The following is a 17,656-nucleotide window of genomic DNA, read 5'->3' on the forward strand; positions in this document are numbered from 1 at the left end:
GCCAGATTGGCTAATCAGGAGGACCGGGAGAATTCCCGGTGGGCCGGTCCGTTTTATGGACGCGAGGGCCGGTGTCCCTAGCTCCAGAATCTGTTGCTCTCAGCAGTCACACTTTTTTAATTAAATTTTTTTTTTTTACTTGACCACAGTCTTCTTATTCATTATTTTACCGCAGCTCTGCTCTTTTTATCTATTTTCTTGTAGCCTGGTGAGCAGGATGCAGCTTGCAGGTTAATGATGATATAACTCAGACGAGCTACCTCACAAAGCACAGCTGTTGTGGTCCAGTGGTTAGCATGTTAGGTTACGACGCTGCGGACCTGGCTTTGAAGCCGAAAAGAATATGAATGACTGAATGAATACCTTTATTTTAGGTTATAAGACACTTCCTGTTTAGTCACTTCCTGTTAGTGTTCCTGGTTCTGTGTGGAAGCCATGTCAGACATGTGCTTTCTCTGAAAATCTAAAGCATCCACCTAAAATCATCATAGAGGCAATGCTGTAAGTTTATGTTTTGTACATAAGACATGTTAAAGACATTATGTCAGTGATTATTTTGTAAAAAATAATAATAATAATAATAATATATTTTATAAGTTTGTTTACTATTGTAATTCCTACTGCAAGGAGAACTGTAGTCTGCTTATGTTATGGTAATTTAAGTGTGCAAATATCAGTCAAAACCCATTTTCTGAGTACTATTGTATTATTTTATTGCAGTTTTGACCATAAATGCTAGTAAGAAGAGTGACAGTAAATGAACAACCTCACTACAACTTTCCCTTTATTGGCTATGGTTTAACTTGGTGTTTTGTCAGTTGCAACACACTGCACGAGAAAACTACAGTAATAGTGTGATCTCCTGATTGCAACAGAGAAATAGTGGGAAATCTCTGTAGACTGATGGCATTTCATGTTGTTCAGCCTTGTAATATTAAAATGTGAGCAAAATCACTTGTTTTGCCATCCCTTCAGACATTACGCTAGCTAAGTATTCAAATACTAGCTCTAAAGTGATGTTAGTGAATGAGAAATGGTTTCTGCTTCTGCATTTCTGAATGAGTTGTGACGTCAGCCGTCGAACAGTATGCCGTCGAACTGTTGTATAAACGCAATATCACACTCAAAGCATTGCAATGTGGCTGTATTGTCACTAGTGGGACATTAAGACACTTAGCCTGTGACTTCATGCTAACCAGTGCTAATATACAGCCACATCGAACTGCTACGTTTGTGATATTGATCATATATATTGAAAAAAACAAAAACAAAACTATAAATCATTGTATGAATGCTTTAGTGTTTAAAAAATTTTCCATTAAAGCATGTGAAAGTTATGTAACCATCAGGAAGAATGCAGCATCTTTATTGTGTGTCAAGCCGAAGTTGCTAAGACTCCTATTTCAGTATGTTGATGTGCCTCTAACCGAAACTGAATATTGGGTAGGGGGCGGAGCTTACTAAAACGTTATTAACATAGAGTTGTTACAAATATTGTCTCTTAGTTGATTAAAGCTATTAGCAAATAATACTTTTATGATACCCATTTTTATATCCATTTATCAAATACACTGAAAGCATTTTTTTGTCTTTTATACAAATATTATATATGCTGCATATGTTTTCTATTTTAAACAAATAGTGTTTTTTATGTAATTTATTTTTATCAATCTATGTAAAATGTGTATCATGGGTTCCACAAATATTTAAAGCAGCATAAATGTTGTGAGATTTGAAAATCAGAAAATATCTCCTCAGCACCATTAGAAAATTCTAATAACTTCTGAAGGATCAATCAACTCTGAAGGCTGGAGAAATAGATACTGGATCTCCAGCTTTGCCATCAATATATACAATAAATAGAAAATGAAAAATGTTATTATATTTCATAGGATAACCGCTCTTTCTGTATTGGAAAATGCAGCCTTGGTGAGCATAATAAACTATTACAAATCTTACCAACCCCAAACGTATGAATATGTACAAAGACTACGTATTAAGCCAGTAAAATCAGATTTATTTATTTATTTTTGGTTCAATGTAAGATCTTGCAAGTTTTTCACTCCCAGAATGTATTGTGATAAGTTCTGTGAAAATGTCAGTTTTTGCTGTAATTCACTATGCTATTCACTATAGAATAGTTCCATCTAAAATAGGATTAAATAGCTGTTTCACTCAGCAGTGTGTTCATGTGCCTATAGAGTCATTATAGAAATGCTTTACCCGAAAAACCTTGATATTCTCACATCTTTTCTTCTGTGGAACACAATAGAAGATAGAAAGTCTCAATGTTCTATTGTGTTCCACATACAAAAATGGCAGTTATAAGGGTTTGGATGAGGATCTGTAAATGATGTAAGAATTGCTATTTTTTGGGTGAAGTATACCTTTAACTTAGGTACAACTGTGAATATCCAGTAAAGTATTTTTTATGGACTCATGAGAAGTTCAGTTTTTGTGGTGTACTGTATGTACTTTAAGTATTGCCCCCCTAGTTACTGTTGCTAACATAAAAAGAGCAAACTCTTGTATTTAACATCCAAATATACAAAAAGACCTGTCAACACTCCCACAGATAGTTTCACAAGCTTTGAAAACCCACAGAGATGTGCCTTTTTGGTCCAACAATGTTTCTAAATCTCCTAAGATGTCCGGGATTCGGCTTTTGCTTTTGTTTTAGAAGCTGTCATTAATTGTATGCATTTTTGAATGACCTATTTACTTAAGCCTGCTTTCGCTTGGCTTTGCAGCTGACTGCCCACATACAGACACGGGTATCGAGAGAAACATTAAATAATTAACTCCTTAATCTAAACAACTCAGAAAAAAACATTACTACATATTCAAAGAGGAAAAGGAGGAGACTGGTCTAAACTGACTGCAAATTATATGTACACCGTTAGTAATAGTTAATAAATGCATTCACCTTGTTTAAATAATTATACACATTTTAATCTTGTAATTATTTTATATTTTTAGACATATTGTCTGTTTTTATTCTTTATTTGTCATTTATTTCTCAATTGCTGATTATTTTATAAATTTGATGTTAATATATTGAATAGGCTATTTTATATACATATTTAAAATGCTTTGGCATTCAAGTTTGCTTTGAACTTGAAGGATTTTACCTGTCAGTGGGTGCACTGACATAGTGCTTTTTTTTATTTCAATTTTTTATTTTATTTTAATTTCATGCTTATTTATATAGCGATTTTCACTATATGGAAAAAGCAGCTTAACATAATTCTAGTAAAGTCCAGATTTCAGAGTTGAGGTTCATGTTAGTATAGTTCAGTATGGCTTAAATTCCACTGCTGAAAGTTCAAACACTGAAGAGCAAATCCATTGATGCGCAGCTCTACAAGTCAAGACCCAAGCAAGCCATGGCAACAACGTCGAAGAAAATAAAGAAAACTTCACCATTAATACCTTGGGATTATCTCTTCACAGGTCTTGGATTGCATCAATAGCACTGCATAGTCTCCTGGAAATAGAGAATAAAGAAAATAATTAGCATAGCTGCTGTTCATAGTGTATTTAAACGAGATGCAAGAATGAAGTGTTATAAATAAAAATAGCATTTATATACACAAACATAGAAACAAACTTGTAAAGCATATGAGGGTTTCTAACACAATGTCTGTTGTATTAAGGAGGATTGTGTCCTATAGGTGGTTGTCAAGCCAGCTCATCTGCCTGGAGCACATAATAAATAATGATATACTTTTCTAAAAAGATAGATCTTTATTCTAGTTTTAAATTGCTAGAGTATGTCTGAGCCTTGAACATTATATGCTATTCCAGAGATTAGGAGTCATAAATGACAAGGCACGACCTCCTTTAGTTGACTTTGCTATTTTAGGTAGTACCAGAAGCCCTCAGTTTTGAGATCTTAAAGAGCAGGTTGGATTGTAGCGAGACAGAAGGTTGGTTAGATTAACAGGAGCTAGATTATTCAAAGCTTTATAGGTAAGAAGCAATTTTTATAATTGATCTCCGCAAGTATATTTTAAACCTGTGGGAAGCAAAGAATTCAGCTTAAATCAAGTCTCCTGGTTTGAGTTCTAAAAATTCACAAAAATTTTTTTAAATTATTATTATCAAGTGATTTTTGATCAATAATAATCAAAAGTGTCAAATTATTAGATGTTTCTTTAAAATTCTAACAAAAAGGGACTTGATACCATTTATCAAAACCAATTTGCAATAGACTCTTGATTCTCACAATAGATTATTTTTTAATTGAACTCTCAGGTCAGCTATTCCCTCATGAAGATCCTGTTGAATTGGTCAGAATGCTGCCTTTGAAAGTAGCTGTGTGTAGACTGTCTTGGAGCCGAGCCTGTGAATGTGAGCTCAGGAAGCGATGGAGACAGAGAGGAAGCCACCGAAGCAATGGACTCAAATACTTGATGATTACTTCAGCTCAGCAGCCCGATGTTGATATGCAGGAATGTCCCAAACCCTTAAAAACCAGCCTATTTTCAGCTCTCTCTCCTTCTCATTCTGCCTCTGGGTCTTCATTAGAACTGATGAAAGGCATGCTCCATTTCAGCCGAAGAGTCAGCGTTCTCCAAAAGCGCATTCAGTTCTTCTTCTTCTGTTTCTTTGCTTCAGAAGAGATCATGCATTTTTAATCTGCCCAAAGGGCCCTTTCTGATCTTTCCGAGTCTCAGGTCTGTGACGTTTCACAAATGAGGGGCTCTCGTCTCCCTCCTCTCTGTCCCCTTTAGGTTGTGTCAAGGATTTGAATACCCCTCCAACCTAATAAAGAAAGTCTGGTGCATGAATAAGAAAAAAACACTGTGACAGAGTTTTGAGGAAAATGTCAGTCATACAATGCACTGCAGAATATAATCAAGTCTGGCAAGGTCTTGCTGTTTGGTATGTTATAGTGTCTGTCATTGTTATGTGAGGTTTGGGTTCACTAATTTGCAATGGTGGGGATACTAAAAGGATTGCATTTTAAATACTACTGCTAATGTAAAACCATTGAAAAAAGGCTCCTCTTATAAAATATTTGTCTTCATAAAAGCTAGCAAGTACAATGTATTTTTATGGAACGTAATGTCTTGGTTTTCCTTTTTCACTTACTTAGACTCTTCCAGAGCAGATGAACTTTGCTTGGCTTGCAGACTTGCAGACTTTTTTTATTTTTTACACTCGAAGTGCTTTTTTTTATATATATTTTTTTTTTATTCCCCAGATACTGACTGTATATACACTCAATGACCACTTTATAAGGTACACCTGTTCAACTGCTTGTTAATACAAATTTCTCATCAGCCAATCACATGGCAGAAACTCAATTCATTTAGGCATGTAGACATGGTTAAGACGATCTGCTGCAGATCAAACAGATGATTTAAGTGACGTTAAACGTGGCATGGATGCTGGTGCCAGACAGGCTGGTCTGAGTATTTCTGAAATTGCTGATCTTCTAGGATTTTCATGCACCACCATCTCTAGGGTTTACAGAAAATGGTCTGAAAAAGAGAAAATATCCAGTGAGCGGCAGTTCTGTGGGTGTAAATGCCTTGTTGATGCCAGAGGTCAGAGGAGAATGGCCAGACTGGTCCGAGCTGATAGAAAGACAACAATAACTCACATAACCACTTGTTACAACAGAGGTATGCAGAAGAGCATCTCTGAATGCACAACACGTCCAACCTTGAGGTGGATGGGCTACAGCAGCAGAAGATCACACCGGGTGCCCCTCTTGTCAGCTAAGAATTGGAAACTGAAGCTAAAAATCACACAAGCTAACCAAAATTGGACAATAGAAGATTGGAAAAACGTTGCCTGGTCTGAAGAGTCTCGATTTCTGCTGCAACATTTGGTAGGGTCAGAATTTGGTGTCAACAACATGAAAGCATGGATCCATCCTGCCTATCAACAATTCAGGTTGTTGGTGGTGTAATGGTGTGGGGGAAATTTTCTTGGCACATTTTGAGCACATTAGTACCAATTGAGCATCGTGTCATTGCCACAGCCTAGCTGAGTATTGTTGCTCACCATGTCCAACCCTTTATGACCACACTGTACCCATCTTCTGATGGCTACTTCCAGCAGGATAATACACCATGCCATAAAGCACGAATCATCTCAGACTGGTTTCTTGAACATGACAATGAGTTCCCTGTACTCAAATGGCCTCCACAGTCACCAGATCCTCAATCCAACAGAGTTTCTTTGGGATGTGGTGGAACAGTAGATTTGCATCATGTATGTGCAGCTGACAAATCTGCAGCAACTGCATGATGCTCATGTCAATATAGAGCAAAATCTCTGGAGAATATTTCCAGTACCTTGTAGAATCTATGCCACGAAGGATTAGGACAGTTCTGAAGGCAAACGGTGTCCTGTAAAGTAGCCATTGAGTGTATAAGCTGTAGGCTACCACTTTATTTTAAAAATATGTATGTATTTACTCAGTTTAAAAAAAAGGATATTAAACTCTGTCAGCCCAGTTAATACCACCCTAAAATTTAATTTGATCAGATTAGAAAGGGTGGTATAGACCTGAAATGATCAGATCAATAGGAAGCAATCGAACACTTAAATATGACATTGCAGTACTGCACATGATTTACATCATACAAACTTACAGTATTCGCATGTTTGTTTATTATATGTCTCGTGTTACAATCTGGCCAGTGGAAGAGGTTATGTGGTAAATATATGTAAAAAAGGCAACATGCTGTTACATGCAAGTTACAAGTTTACTTATCTGAAAAAAAATAGCCTTGATTACTTTGGAAAGTTATTACATGTAAAATGCTAAGTACTAAGTTATCTATACACAGCATACACCTTTTCTCAAACGTTTACACACATAATCATTTGATAGATTGATGGCTTAATCAGATAAATAAATAAATAATAAATACATAAATAAATTAGAGGGCGAAGCAGTGTCGCAGTAGGTAGTGCTTTCTCCTTACAGCAAGAAGGTCGCTGGTTCGAACCTTGGCTCAGTTGGCGTTTCTGTGTGGAGTTTGCATGTTCTCCCTGCCTTCGCGTTTGTTTCCTCCGGGTGCTCCGGTTTCCCCCACAGTCCAAAGACATGCGGTACAGGTGAATTGGGTAGGCTAAATTGTCCGTAGTGTATGAGTGTGTGTGTGAATGTGTGTGTGGATGTTTCCCAGAGATGGGTTGCGGCTGGAAGGGCATCCGCTGTGTAAAAACTTGCTGGATAAGTTGGCGGTTCATTCCGCTGTGGTGACCCCGGCAGGGGCGCCTCCAAGGGGTGGCCAGGGGTGGCCACGGCCACCCCTCGGTAAACTCTGGCCACCCCTGTGGCCACCCCTTTGGCCACCCCAATATAATTTTGCGGTTGACATTATTGATTTAAATGAACTTATAAATTCCCAATATTTAGATAAATAAATAAATAAATAAATAAATAAATAAATAAAATGCAGTCACTAAATTATTGTTGGTGTTACTGACGTAGCTCTCCCCCTCTGGTTCAATGCTGGTGAAAGCAAACTGACGCATGCGCGCGGAAAACCATTCCCGCGCGCCTCACGCACTCCTGTGTGAATCCCGGTTGGTTGTTTGCATGCACGCCGACATAATAGGCACCGCTCATGCGCCGTGAAACCGAAGTAACAGCCTTTTGTGTAGAATTGTCGGCACGCAGCGAGTTTTGAAAGTCGGTTAAAGTTTATATAATATGATGATGATGATGATGTTACTTTCACTAAGCATGCCTTTAAAGCAGAAAGAAGGGATAATGAGTCAGGGAGGTAAGACTTCATAACATGATTTATCAGCCATGATCTGGTCTAAGACCACAGATAATTCTATAATACATGTTTTGTATTCTTTAGAATTGTCATAATTAATTTTCATGCAAAAGGTTTCTTAAGTGATGTTGGCATATCACTCCAGTTGTTGTTTTCCAATAATATTTAGGACTGATTTCTGTTATTTATTCAGAATATTAATTGTATATTAATATTATTTGTATTTATTTAGAATAAATATAAATAAATTGTTATATTTATTGAATAACAAATCTAACAATTCAAGAGAGGTGGGGGTGTATAGGGTGGTTCGCCCAGGGTGTCATTTAAACTAGAACCACCACTACCCTCCCCGATCGTCCTTGACAGCACGCACACACCTTCAATAGACAGCAATGGCAATTTAATATTTACCTTAAGCTACAGTATATCAATAGAAGAAGCTGCATTAATAAAATGGTTCAAAAAGCAATATGGATAAATAATATTATTAGGTATAGTGAGTGTGTATAGTAATGCCTTTTGTTCAGTTTGTTCATTTGTTTGGGTTATTAATAAACTCATTCTTTCATTCATTTTCTTTTCGGCTTATTCCCTTTATTAATCCAGGGTCACCACAGCAGAATGAACCGCCAACTTATCTAGCACATTTTTACACAGCGGATGCCCTTCCAGCTGCAACCCATCACTGGGAATAATAAACTCATTAATCTTCATTAATTTTAGACATGGCATATCATGATGTACAATAAAGGCACGTAAAAAAAGAAGTTATTTATACAGTATATGAAAAGTGTTTTTAAACTAAACATAGATTTTTATTTGGTTTGCACATGTACTTGCTGAATTATTTCAAAGAATGAATTGCAATATTTCAAGTAGAATTAATTAAATGAATAAAAACTACATTATTTCATTTACCAGAAAAAAAATATATAACATTACACTGAATTAATTATTTTTTTTGTGTGCCACCCCAAGATTTGGTGCGGCCTCTTCTGGCCACCCCTAAGAAAATTTTCTGGGGGCGCCACTGGACCCCGGATTAATAAAGGGATTAAGCCGACAAGAAAATGAATGAATGAATGAATAAATTAGAGCAGCACGGTGGTAGCACTATTGCCTTACAGCAAGAAGGTGACTGGTTCAAGCCTCGGCTGTGTCAGTTGGCACTTCTGTGTGAAGTTTGCATATTCTCCCCGTGTTCTTGTGGGTTTCCTCCGACTGCTTCAGTCCAAAAATATGTGGTTGGGGTGAATTGGCTAAATTGTCCGAAGTGTGTGTGTGTAAATGAGTGTATGGGTGATTCCCAGTGATGGGTTGCAGCTTGAAGGACTTTCGCTGTGTAAAACATATGCTGGAAAAGTTGGTGGTTCATTTCGCTGTTGTGACCCCTGATGAATAAAGGGACTAAACTGAATAGAAAACAAATGAATTCAGATTTAAGATATTTGGTTTAGTTCATGTAAACACCTACTCCTATTTAAAGGTGGTCTTATTATTCAACTGATACTACAGCCCATTTAATTATTATTTTCCCCACAGATAAAAGGATAGTGAAGAAAAGAAAATATCAAGGGGAATGTAGTGGAGAGTTTGATGTTGGATGGGGGGAAAAATAAATCGTGAACAGTCAACAAACAGCAAAGGCTGGAACGCTGTGCGTTACCCTTGGTAGCCTTTGAAAGACTGAGCTTGAACTCTCGCAGGAACACACACATCCCTGAACACACACCTGGACTGCTTCAACCTCCTGACCCTGCCAAGCACACACCTGTCCATCAGCACACACACACACACACAGAGCAGATGAAAGTCAACAGATCTCAGTATGCGGCTTCAGCTCTGGGTTTCAGGTAATCATGGTTTTGAGATTTGCACTGATCCTGCTTTCTCCCATCACAGGAGCATCTCATTTGACCCGGCGCTGAACGGGTGACAGTCTGAGCCTTTTCTCCTCCAGGTCGTGACACGAGGGCTCAAACCCACAGCTGTGTCATAGACAGGTGCACTGCGTCATGACTGCCAAAGCTGTAAGTTACTAAAAACTTTGATAATAAAGTACATGTTCATATTTTATTCGATGCTTGACGTAATCTCAATTGAAAAACGAAGAAAGGGTGTGACATGATAGCCCCTCCCCTTTTTAAAAAACAGCCAATAGCGTTGGTTTTTGCCACAGCTTTGCCATTGAAAAGGGTTAAGCTCAAGAATATCAAATGAAAAGCAAATGAGAAGCGTATTGAAGGGAGCTAGGCAAGTCAGATACTAAAGTGTTTTTGTATATGTATATATATATATATATATATATATATATATATATATATATATATATATATATATATATATATATATATATATATATGTRTATATATATATATATATATATATATATATATATATATATATATATATATATATATATATATATATATATATATATATATATTCTGCTTGTTCTAAATACTTATTACTTATTTAGTTCAAGCAACACAATTATTAAGTTTTTAATCTGGGACAGCCTAAAATTAAGTTCAGCTAACTTAAAATTGATAAAAACCATTAAGTTTACCTAAACGATTTGTGTTGGGATGACATAAAGGGATTGTGTGGAATCCAGTATCTTTTTCATAGTGTATATGCACTTGCCAAGCACACACCTGTCCATCAGCGTGCACACACACACACCCTTACCCAAACAACTTTCTCATTTTTGTGTGTGTGTGTCAGCTTAGATCAAAGTAAAGCAGCCCATTACCTGATCTCTCTCTAAAAAGACAGCTCCAGGTCAGGCTGAAATATAAATAGAACATGACAGCTATGTTCAAACATTAAAAAGACAGAACCATTATGCAGAGTCAGTTTCCCTGCTCTGCCTTTAGAAACAAAATGCCAAGTTGAAGTCATTAGCTTTGCGAAACTGCATATTAAACTTTAAAGAGCTTTTGATGTCTCTGAGTGTCTCTGTTTGTGTATACCTTGTATTCTTTACATTGTAGGGACCAAATGTCCCCACAAGTATAGCAATATCAGTAACTGTTGACCTTGTGGAGAATTTGTTGTGGGTTCAATGTGGAAAACGGCTCATATTGACACACACAAAAAAAATGCAGATTGTTTTTTGCGAGGGTTGGATTTAGGGGTAGGGGGATAGAATGTACCATTTGTACAATATAAAAATCATTATGTCTATGAAAATTCCCATAGGGGTGACACGGTGGCTCAGTGGTTAGCACTGTCACCTCACAGCAGGAAGGTCGCTGGTTCAAGTGGTGCCTGGACCACTTGGCATTTCTTTGTGGCGTTTGCATGTTCTCCCTGTGTGCAGTTGGGTTTACTCTGGGTGTTTCCCCCACAGTCCGAACACATGCGCTATAGGTGAATTGATCAAACTAAGTTGGCCATAGTGCATGAGTGCGTGTGTGAATGTGAGTGTAAGTATGTTTCTCAGTACTGGGTTGCAGCTGGATGGGCATCCGCTGCGTAAAACATATGCTGGAATAATTAGTGGTCCATTCCACCGTGGCGACCCCTGATAAATAAGGAAATATGCTGAAGGAAAATGAATGAAATGGTAAAATTCCCATAAAGATACATGATGTGTATAGTTGTATGTGTGTGGTATACCATGCATTCCTTAAGTTGAAGGGACAAAATGTATTAAAAGTGGCAAAAGTAATGCAATACCTGTAAATGTTGACCTTGTAGGGACATTTTTGTGGTCTTTATGCAGAAAACAGCTCATAAATCACATAAAATTAAGTATTTTGAAAATGTGAACGTGTATAGTTGTACAAGTGGGTTTTGTGTCCCTTCAATTTCTTACATTGTAGGGAGCAAATGTCCCCAGAAGTATAGCAATAGCTACAGTACCAGTGAATGTTGTCTTTGTGGGGACATTTTTTGGTCTTTATGTAGAAAACAGCTCTCAAATCAAGTATTTTGAAAATGTAAAAATGCAGTGTGTTTCTTATAAAGGTTGGGTTAGGGGATCAAATATATAATTTGTATCAACATAAAATGTTTTTAACACGGTGAAAATCATTATGTTTATTGGAATTCCTGTAAAGATACATGAATGGATGTGTCTAGTTATACAAGTGTGTGTGCATGTGTGTGTACCATGTATTCCTTATGTTGTACGAACCAAATGGCTAACAAGAATCACAATACCTGTAAATGTTGATCTTATGATGACATTTTTTGTGGTCACTATGCAGAAAACATCCCATAACTCACCCAAAATGTAGTATTTTGAAAATGTAAAATGCAGATTGTTTCTTATGATGGTTGGATCTAGGGGTAGGGGATAGAATATATAATTTGTACAGTATAAATATCCTTAAATCTATAGGAAGTTCACATAAAGATAGATAAACAACAGTGCAAAGTTGTACAACTGTGTGTGTGTGCATGTGTGTGTATTCCTTACAAGTATACAAGTATAGCAATACCAGTAAATATTGCCTCTTAAAGGACTTTTTTTTGTCCCTATGTAAAAAAAGGCTCATAAAACCAGTATTTTGAAAATGTAAAAATGCAGTGTTTCTTGTGAGGGTTGAGTTAGGGGATAGAATATATAATATGCACAGTATAAAAATCATTAGATCTATGGGAAGTTCCCATAAAGATAGATTAACAAGTGTGAATAGTTTTACAACTCTATGTGAGTGTGTATATTTGTACAAGTATGCGCGTGTGTGTGCGCATGTGTGTGTGTGTGTGTGTGTGTGTGTGTGTGTGTGTGTGTGTGTGTGTGTGTGTGTGTGTGTGTGTGTGTGTGTGTTCCTTGGATTCCTCTCATTGTAGGGGCCAAATGTTACTACAAGTATAGCAATACCAGTAAATGTTGACCTTGTGGGGACATTTTTTGCTTCCTCTGAAGAAAATGGCTCATAGCTCACATAATTAAGCAGATTGTTTCTTGTGAAGGATGAATTTAGGGGTAAAAAGATAGACTATATCATTTGTACAGTATAAAAATCATTACGTCTATAGGAAATTCCCATAAAGATGAACGAGTGTGTGTAATTGTACAAGTGCATGTGCATGTGTGTGCATTCTCAAACCTCACTTAGTGCAATAACTGTCCATCAGGCCAACAATTGATTGAATCGGACATTAGCCTCCTAAGCAAATGGCTTGTTATCAAAAGCTTGTGGACAGTCATTTGGACTTTGAACTTTCTTCTAAGTGCCAATTACCAAAGCGGGCACATCAGGCCCAGAACAGAATTGCATTTGTACAAAATATGTGTGTATGTATAAGCATGAAAACAAAAGCCAGATCCAAATGCAAATCTGATGGAAAAGATGCATTTGCATTCATGTCAGATGAGCCTCTTCTGCCTTAGCATGTTGGCAATGCCATAAATGCATGCAGCTGGGGTAGGTGACAGTATTTGGTACAGATGATTCGGGGGATTATCTGACGGCTTTACAGATTGCTCAAATGCCATGTGGATCTGCATATTGACAACATATTAGTAAAATAAATAAAAAACGATGAGCCACTGAAGCTGCATGTGGTGCGTGGAGTGATAGCAACTTGCCATCCAGCAGTGATTCGTTGGGGTTGTGATAATCCTCCATGCAGAATTTAACAAACCGCTTTTAACAAACACAAGCTGTTGACTTTGTCACAACAAAAGAGGCATCTTTATTTTTTGCTTGGGTGTAATGTGTGTCATTCTAACAAAAATATGCCTTCACACTTCAATCAGTCAAATTAAAATCAAACTTAGTAGGCAGATACTGACTATTACAGTAAATTATACTAACATAATGTAACTTATGTGGAAAAGTAACTTGGATTACTTTGGGAAGTAACTAGCAATAATGAGTACAAGTAACTAATAATTTCCCTCCAATTCTAGCTGTTCATATGCACCCAGATAATCAAGTTATAATCAAACTCATGGAATCAAACACTGCTTATTTAAATTAGATTTTTAATCGGTTAAAAGGTGATGCACACCTGCAATATTGTGTAAAATCTATGGAAAACACCTACAGTGCTAGGTTTCTGATCATGTCTGTTTACTAAAGAGTTGCTAAAAAAGCTCCCAATATATTTATTTGCACTGAAATAATGAGGTTATAATCAAACTGATGGAATCAAACACCTCTGCCATCCAGCAGTGCTTTGTTGGGGTTGCGATAATCCTCCATGCAGAATTTAACAAAGCGCGTTCAAAATCACTTAAATCACCTTTCTTCAACATTTCAATGCTCGGTTTGAACTGCAGCAGATTGTCTTGACCATGTCTACATGCTTAAATGCATTGATAATCAAACTTAAACTCAAACTTAGTAGGCAGTTTCTATATATAATATAATGTAATATAATATAATATAATATAATATAATATAATATAATATAATATAATATAATATAATATAATATCGAAGCTGCATATGGCTTGTTGGTTACAACTGCCATCCACTATCATTTTGTTAAAATTGCATAAATCTGTTCATGCAGAATTGTATCAAACACATGTTGTTTACTCTCCATTGAGTCAAAAGAGGGTGTGTTTAATATTTCCTTGGGCCTAATTAGAGGAAACGTAGTAGGGATTAATCTATACCAGCCTTAGTGAGCCATGTGCTGAACTCCCTCCGTTTTATTTGGCATCATCCATCAAAGGGATCAGTTAAGACAGGTTCAATATGAAAACAGGATGTGGATATCAGAGCACCGGTGTGTGTGTGTGATGAAAGACATCAGTCAGCGAGGACGACAGAGGTGTCACACATCAAACTAACGTGTCAGGTTTATGAGCGGGTGTTTATACTTTTGAAGTCACACACACACACATGCAATCGAGATGCATGGGGTGCCAAAGGCAATGCCAATCAAATGAGCTGCTGATCAAAACATGGCTGATGTTTATCACTCACATCTCGCGGCATTTAGGTGTATGTGGAATTTAAATACTGAATCAGCTGAACATTGTGCAACGTTTAGTTTTGCTTTGTACAAAAATAATTCAACCCTGAACATAATCATGTTTAAGTATTAGGCTATAGAGCAGGGGTCACCAATCTCGTTCCTGGAGATCTAGTCAGCTGCAGGGTTTAGCTCCAACTTGCCTCAACACACCTGCCTGAGTGTTTCAAGTATACCTAGTAAGACCTTGATTAGCTTGTTCAGGTGTGTTTGATTAGGCTTGGAGCTAAAATCTGCAGGACACCGGACCTCCAGGGCAAAGATTGGTGATTCATGCTATAGAGTGATCATTTTTGTCTGTGTCTGGCCAGGATTTCTAAATTTCCTAAATTATCAGAGATTTGGATTTCACTTTCTGCAGTCACTTTTAATTGGATTTATCTTTAGGCCACACCTTGTTGTTCCCCAGCATTGGTCAGTAATGAACGCAAACATGGGCCAGGACCAAGGCAACAGCCAGAAAAAGAGAGCATCAGTTTTTAGGTGCACATTGCTCCTTAATTGTGTACATATTTAATTCCAACTGTTTTTATAACTTTTTTTATGATTATGATTATTATTGTGATAAAGATTATTATAATTTATTAATTTACTTTAACCTATTGATAAGATGTATAAATAATATATATATATATATATATATATATATATATATATATATATATATATATATATGTGTGTGTGTATATATATATATATATATATATATATATATATATATATATATATATATATGTGTATATATATATATATGTGTGTATATATATATATATATATATATATATATATATATATATATATATATATATATATATGTGTATATATATATATATATATATATATATATATATATATATATATATATATATATATATATATATATATATATATATATATGTGTATATATATATATATATATATATATGTGTATATATATATATATATATATATATATATATATATATATATATATATATATATATATATATATATATATATATATATATATATATATATGTATATATATATATATATATATATATATGTGTATATATATATATATATATATATATATATATATATATATATATATATATATATATATATGTGTATATATATATATATATATATATGTGTATATATATATATATATATATATATATATATATATATATATATATATATATATATATATATATATATATATATATATATATATATCAGTTCTGGTTGGTTTTTGAATCTGATTGGCTGATAGCCGTGTGATATTCTGCAAATTACAGCACTTGTCCAGCCCCTTCACCCTTGTGTATTACTCCTCCCACATTCAACGATAAGCAGTAGACACTCTACAGTTTGACATATTTCTGCTGTTGAACTATATAATGTACTTTTGAGGCTTTTCAGGTAAGATTGTTGTTGTTCAGATTTCAATTATGCATATTATTTATTCAATTCAATTCAGCTTTATTTGTATAGCACTTTTACAATGTAGATTGTGTCAAAGCAGCTTCACATAAATGGTCATAGTAACTGGATCAGGGTAGTTCAGTTTTTAGTGTTTAAGTTCAGTTCAGTTTAGCTCAGTTCAGTGTGGTTTAAAATCATTACTCGGAGTCCAAACACTGAAGAGCATTTATAAGGATAGTGCCTATTTTAAATATTTATAATTTCGGAGAGACATCGCTTCGGTGGCCATTATTTATTGTGATCTCCCGATTGCAACAGAGAAATACTGCAAATCTCTGATGACTGATGGCATTTCATGTCAATCAGCCTTATAATCTTATAAATGTGAGCAAAATCTGCTATTTTGTCATCACTTTAGACATAACGCTAGAGAATCATATAAATACTAGCTCTAAACTATTGTTGGTGAACGTTTTTTTATGATTGTGAAGGTGAATATTTAAAAACTGTCCTTTTTTTGCAAACTGAAAAATGGTCAGCCTATTTTATGAAGACTGTGAAAGCTGTAAAAAGTAGGTCCCTGGGGTTTACTAAAAATAAAGTGAAAAGGTATTGTTTTGGTTTCTTTTTTTCATTTTCAATGATTTTGTTTTTACCTTTATAACAAAATTATTATTATTTATTTATATTTATGCCTTATTTATTTATTTACATTATAATTTGTTTGTTTAATTTATTTACTTTTTCATGTAATGTTTAAATCATTTTACTGCATTTAAAAGTAGTTAGTGGTTCATTTTGCTGTGGCAACCCCTGATAAATCAGGGACTGAGCCAAAGGAAATTGAACGAATGACAAAAGGTTAACATATTTTAGATTTTCTTTTCTTTTTCTATTTAGCTTTACACAGCATGCAATGGTTTTTGCCATATGCTTGATAACACCGTAGTCAAACTCCTGGAGTTTCGCAGCTCTGCACAGTTTATTTCCAACCCTAGTTAACACATCTGATCAAACTAATTAAACTGACTTGTTTGAAACCTACAGGTATTTCCGCAGTCACACTAGAGTTTGAACTTGCAAAATTCTGTCGTATGTCACTGCGAAAAGAGACGGGATTAAACAAGACGATTGGACATTAAATGAAGAAAGGGATTGGTCCATATTCAAAATTTCGGTACAGAAAAGTCATGTTTTGTACTTCGATCTTCGCAGTCAGGTGATCCAATTTCTCAGCTCAGAGTTCACCAAGCTTGAACTTCGCAATGCATCAAACCACAAAACTTGTTGCACAAGCTTGCGTTTCCAGTCTCCCGCATTCGCACGTGTATGAATGGAAGTCTATTGGAAGAAAAGTGCAGTGTGACCGCAGCTTCAGTGTGTTGAAGCAAGGTTTAAACTAAACTGTGCAGGGCATCAGCTCTCCAGGAACTGAGTTTGACAGCCCTGCTTCATATCACCTGACTTTTTCCCCCATTCCTGTTTTGTTATATCTGTCTGCCATCTCTAACAGTCTTGTTCAGTTGTTTACAAGGTTGAAC

General features: G+C 35.6%; 1 protein-coding gene across 3 annotated transcripts in view; it reads left to right on the forward strand.

The window, feature by feature from the left end:
• The first annotated feature begins 406 nt into the window (after positions 1-406).
• Positions 407-17,656, forward strand: part of LOC137487485 (uncharacterized) — a 133,461-nt gene continuing 116,211 nt past the window's right edge. For all 3 annotated transcript variants that reach the window (XM_073930331.1, XM_073930336.1, XM_073930337.1), the window contains exons 1-2: positions 407-501; positions 9,660-9,787. The gene's annotated coding sequence lies outside the window, so the exon portion shown is untranslated. The remainder of the gene's footprint in view (positions 502-9,659; positions 9,788-17,656) is intronic.

The sequence above is a fragment of the Danio rerio genome, chromosome 2, assembly GCF_049306965.1.
Source record: "Danio rerio strain Tuebingen ecotype United States chromosome 2, GRCz12tu, whole genome shotgun sequence".
Lineage (NCBI taxonomy): Eukaryota > Metazoa > Chordata > Actinopteri > Cypriniformes > Danionidae > Danio > Danio rerio.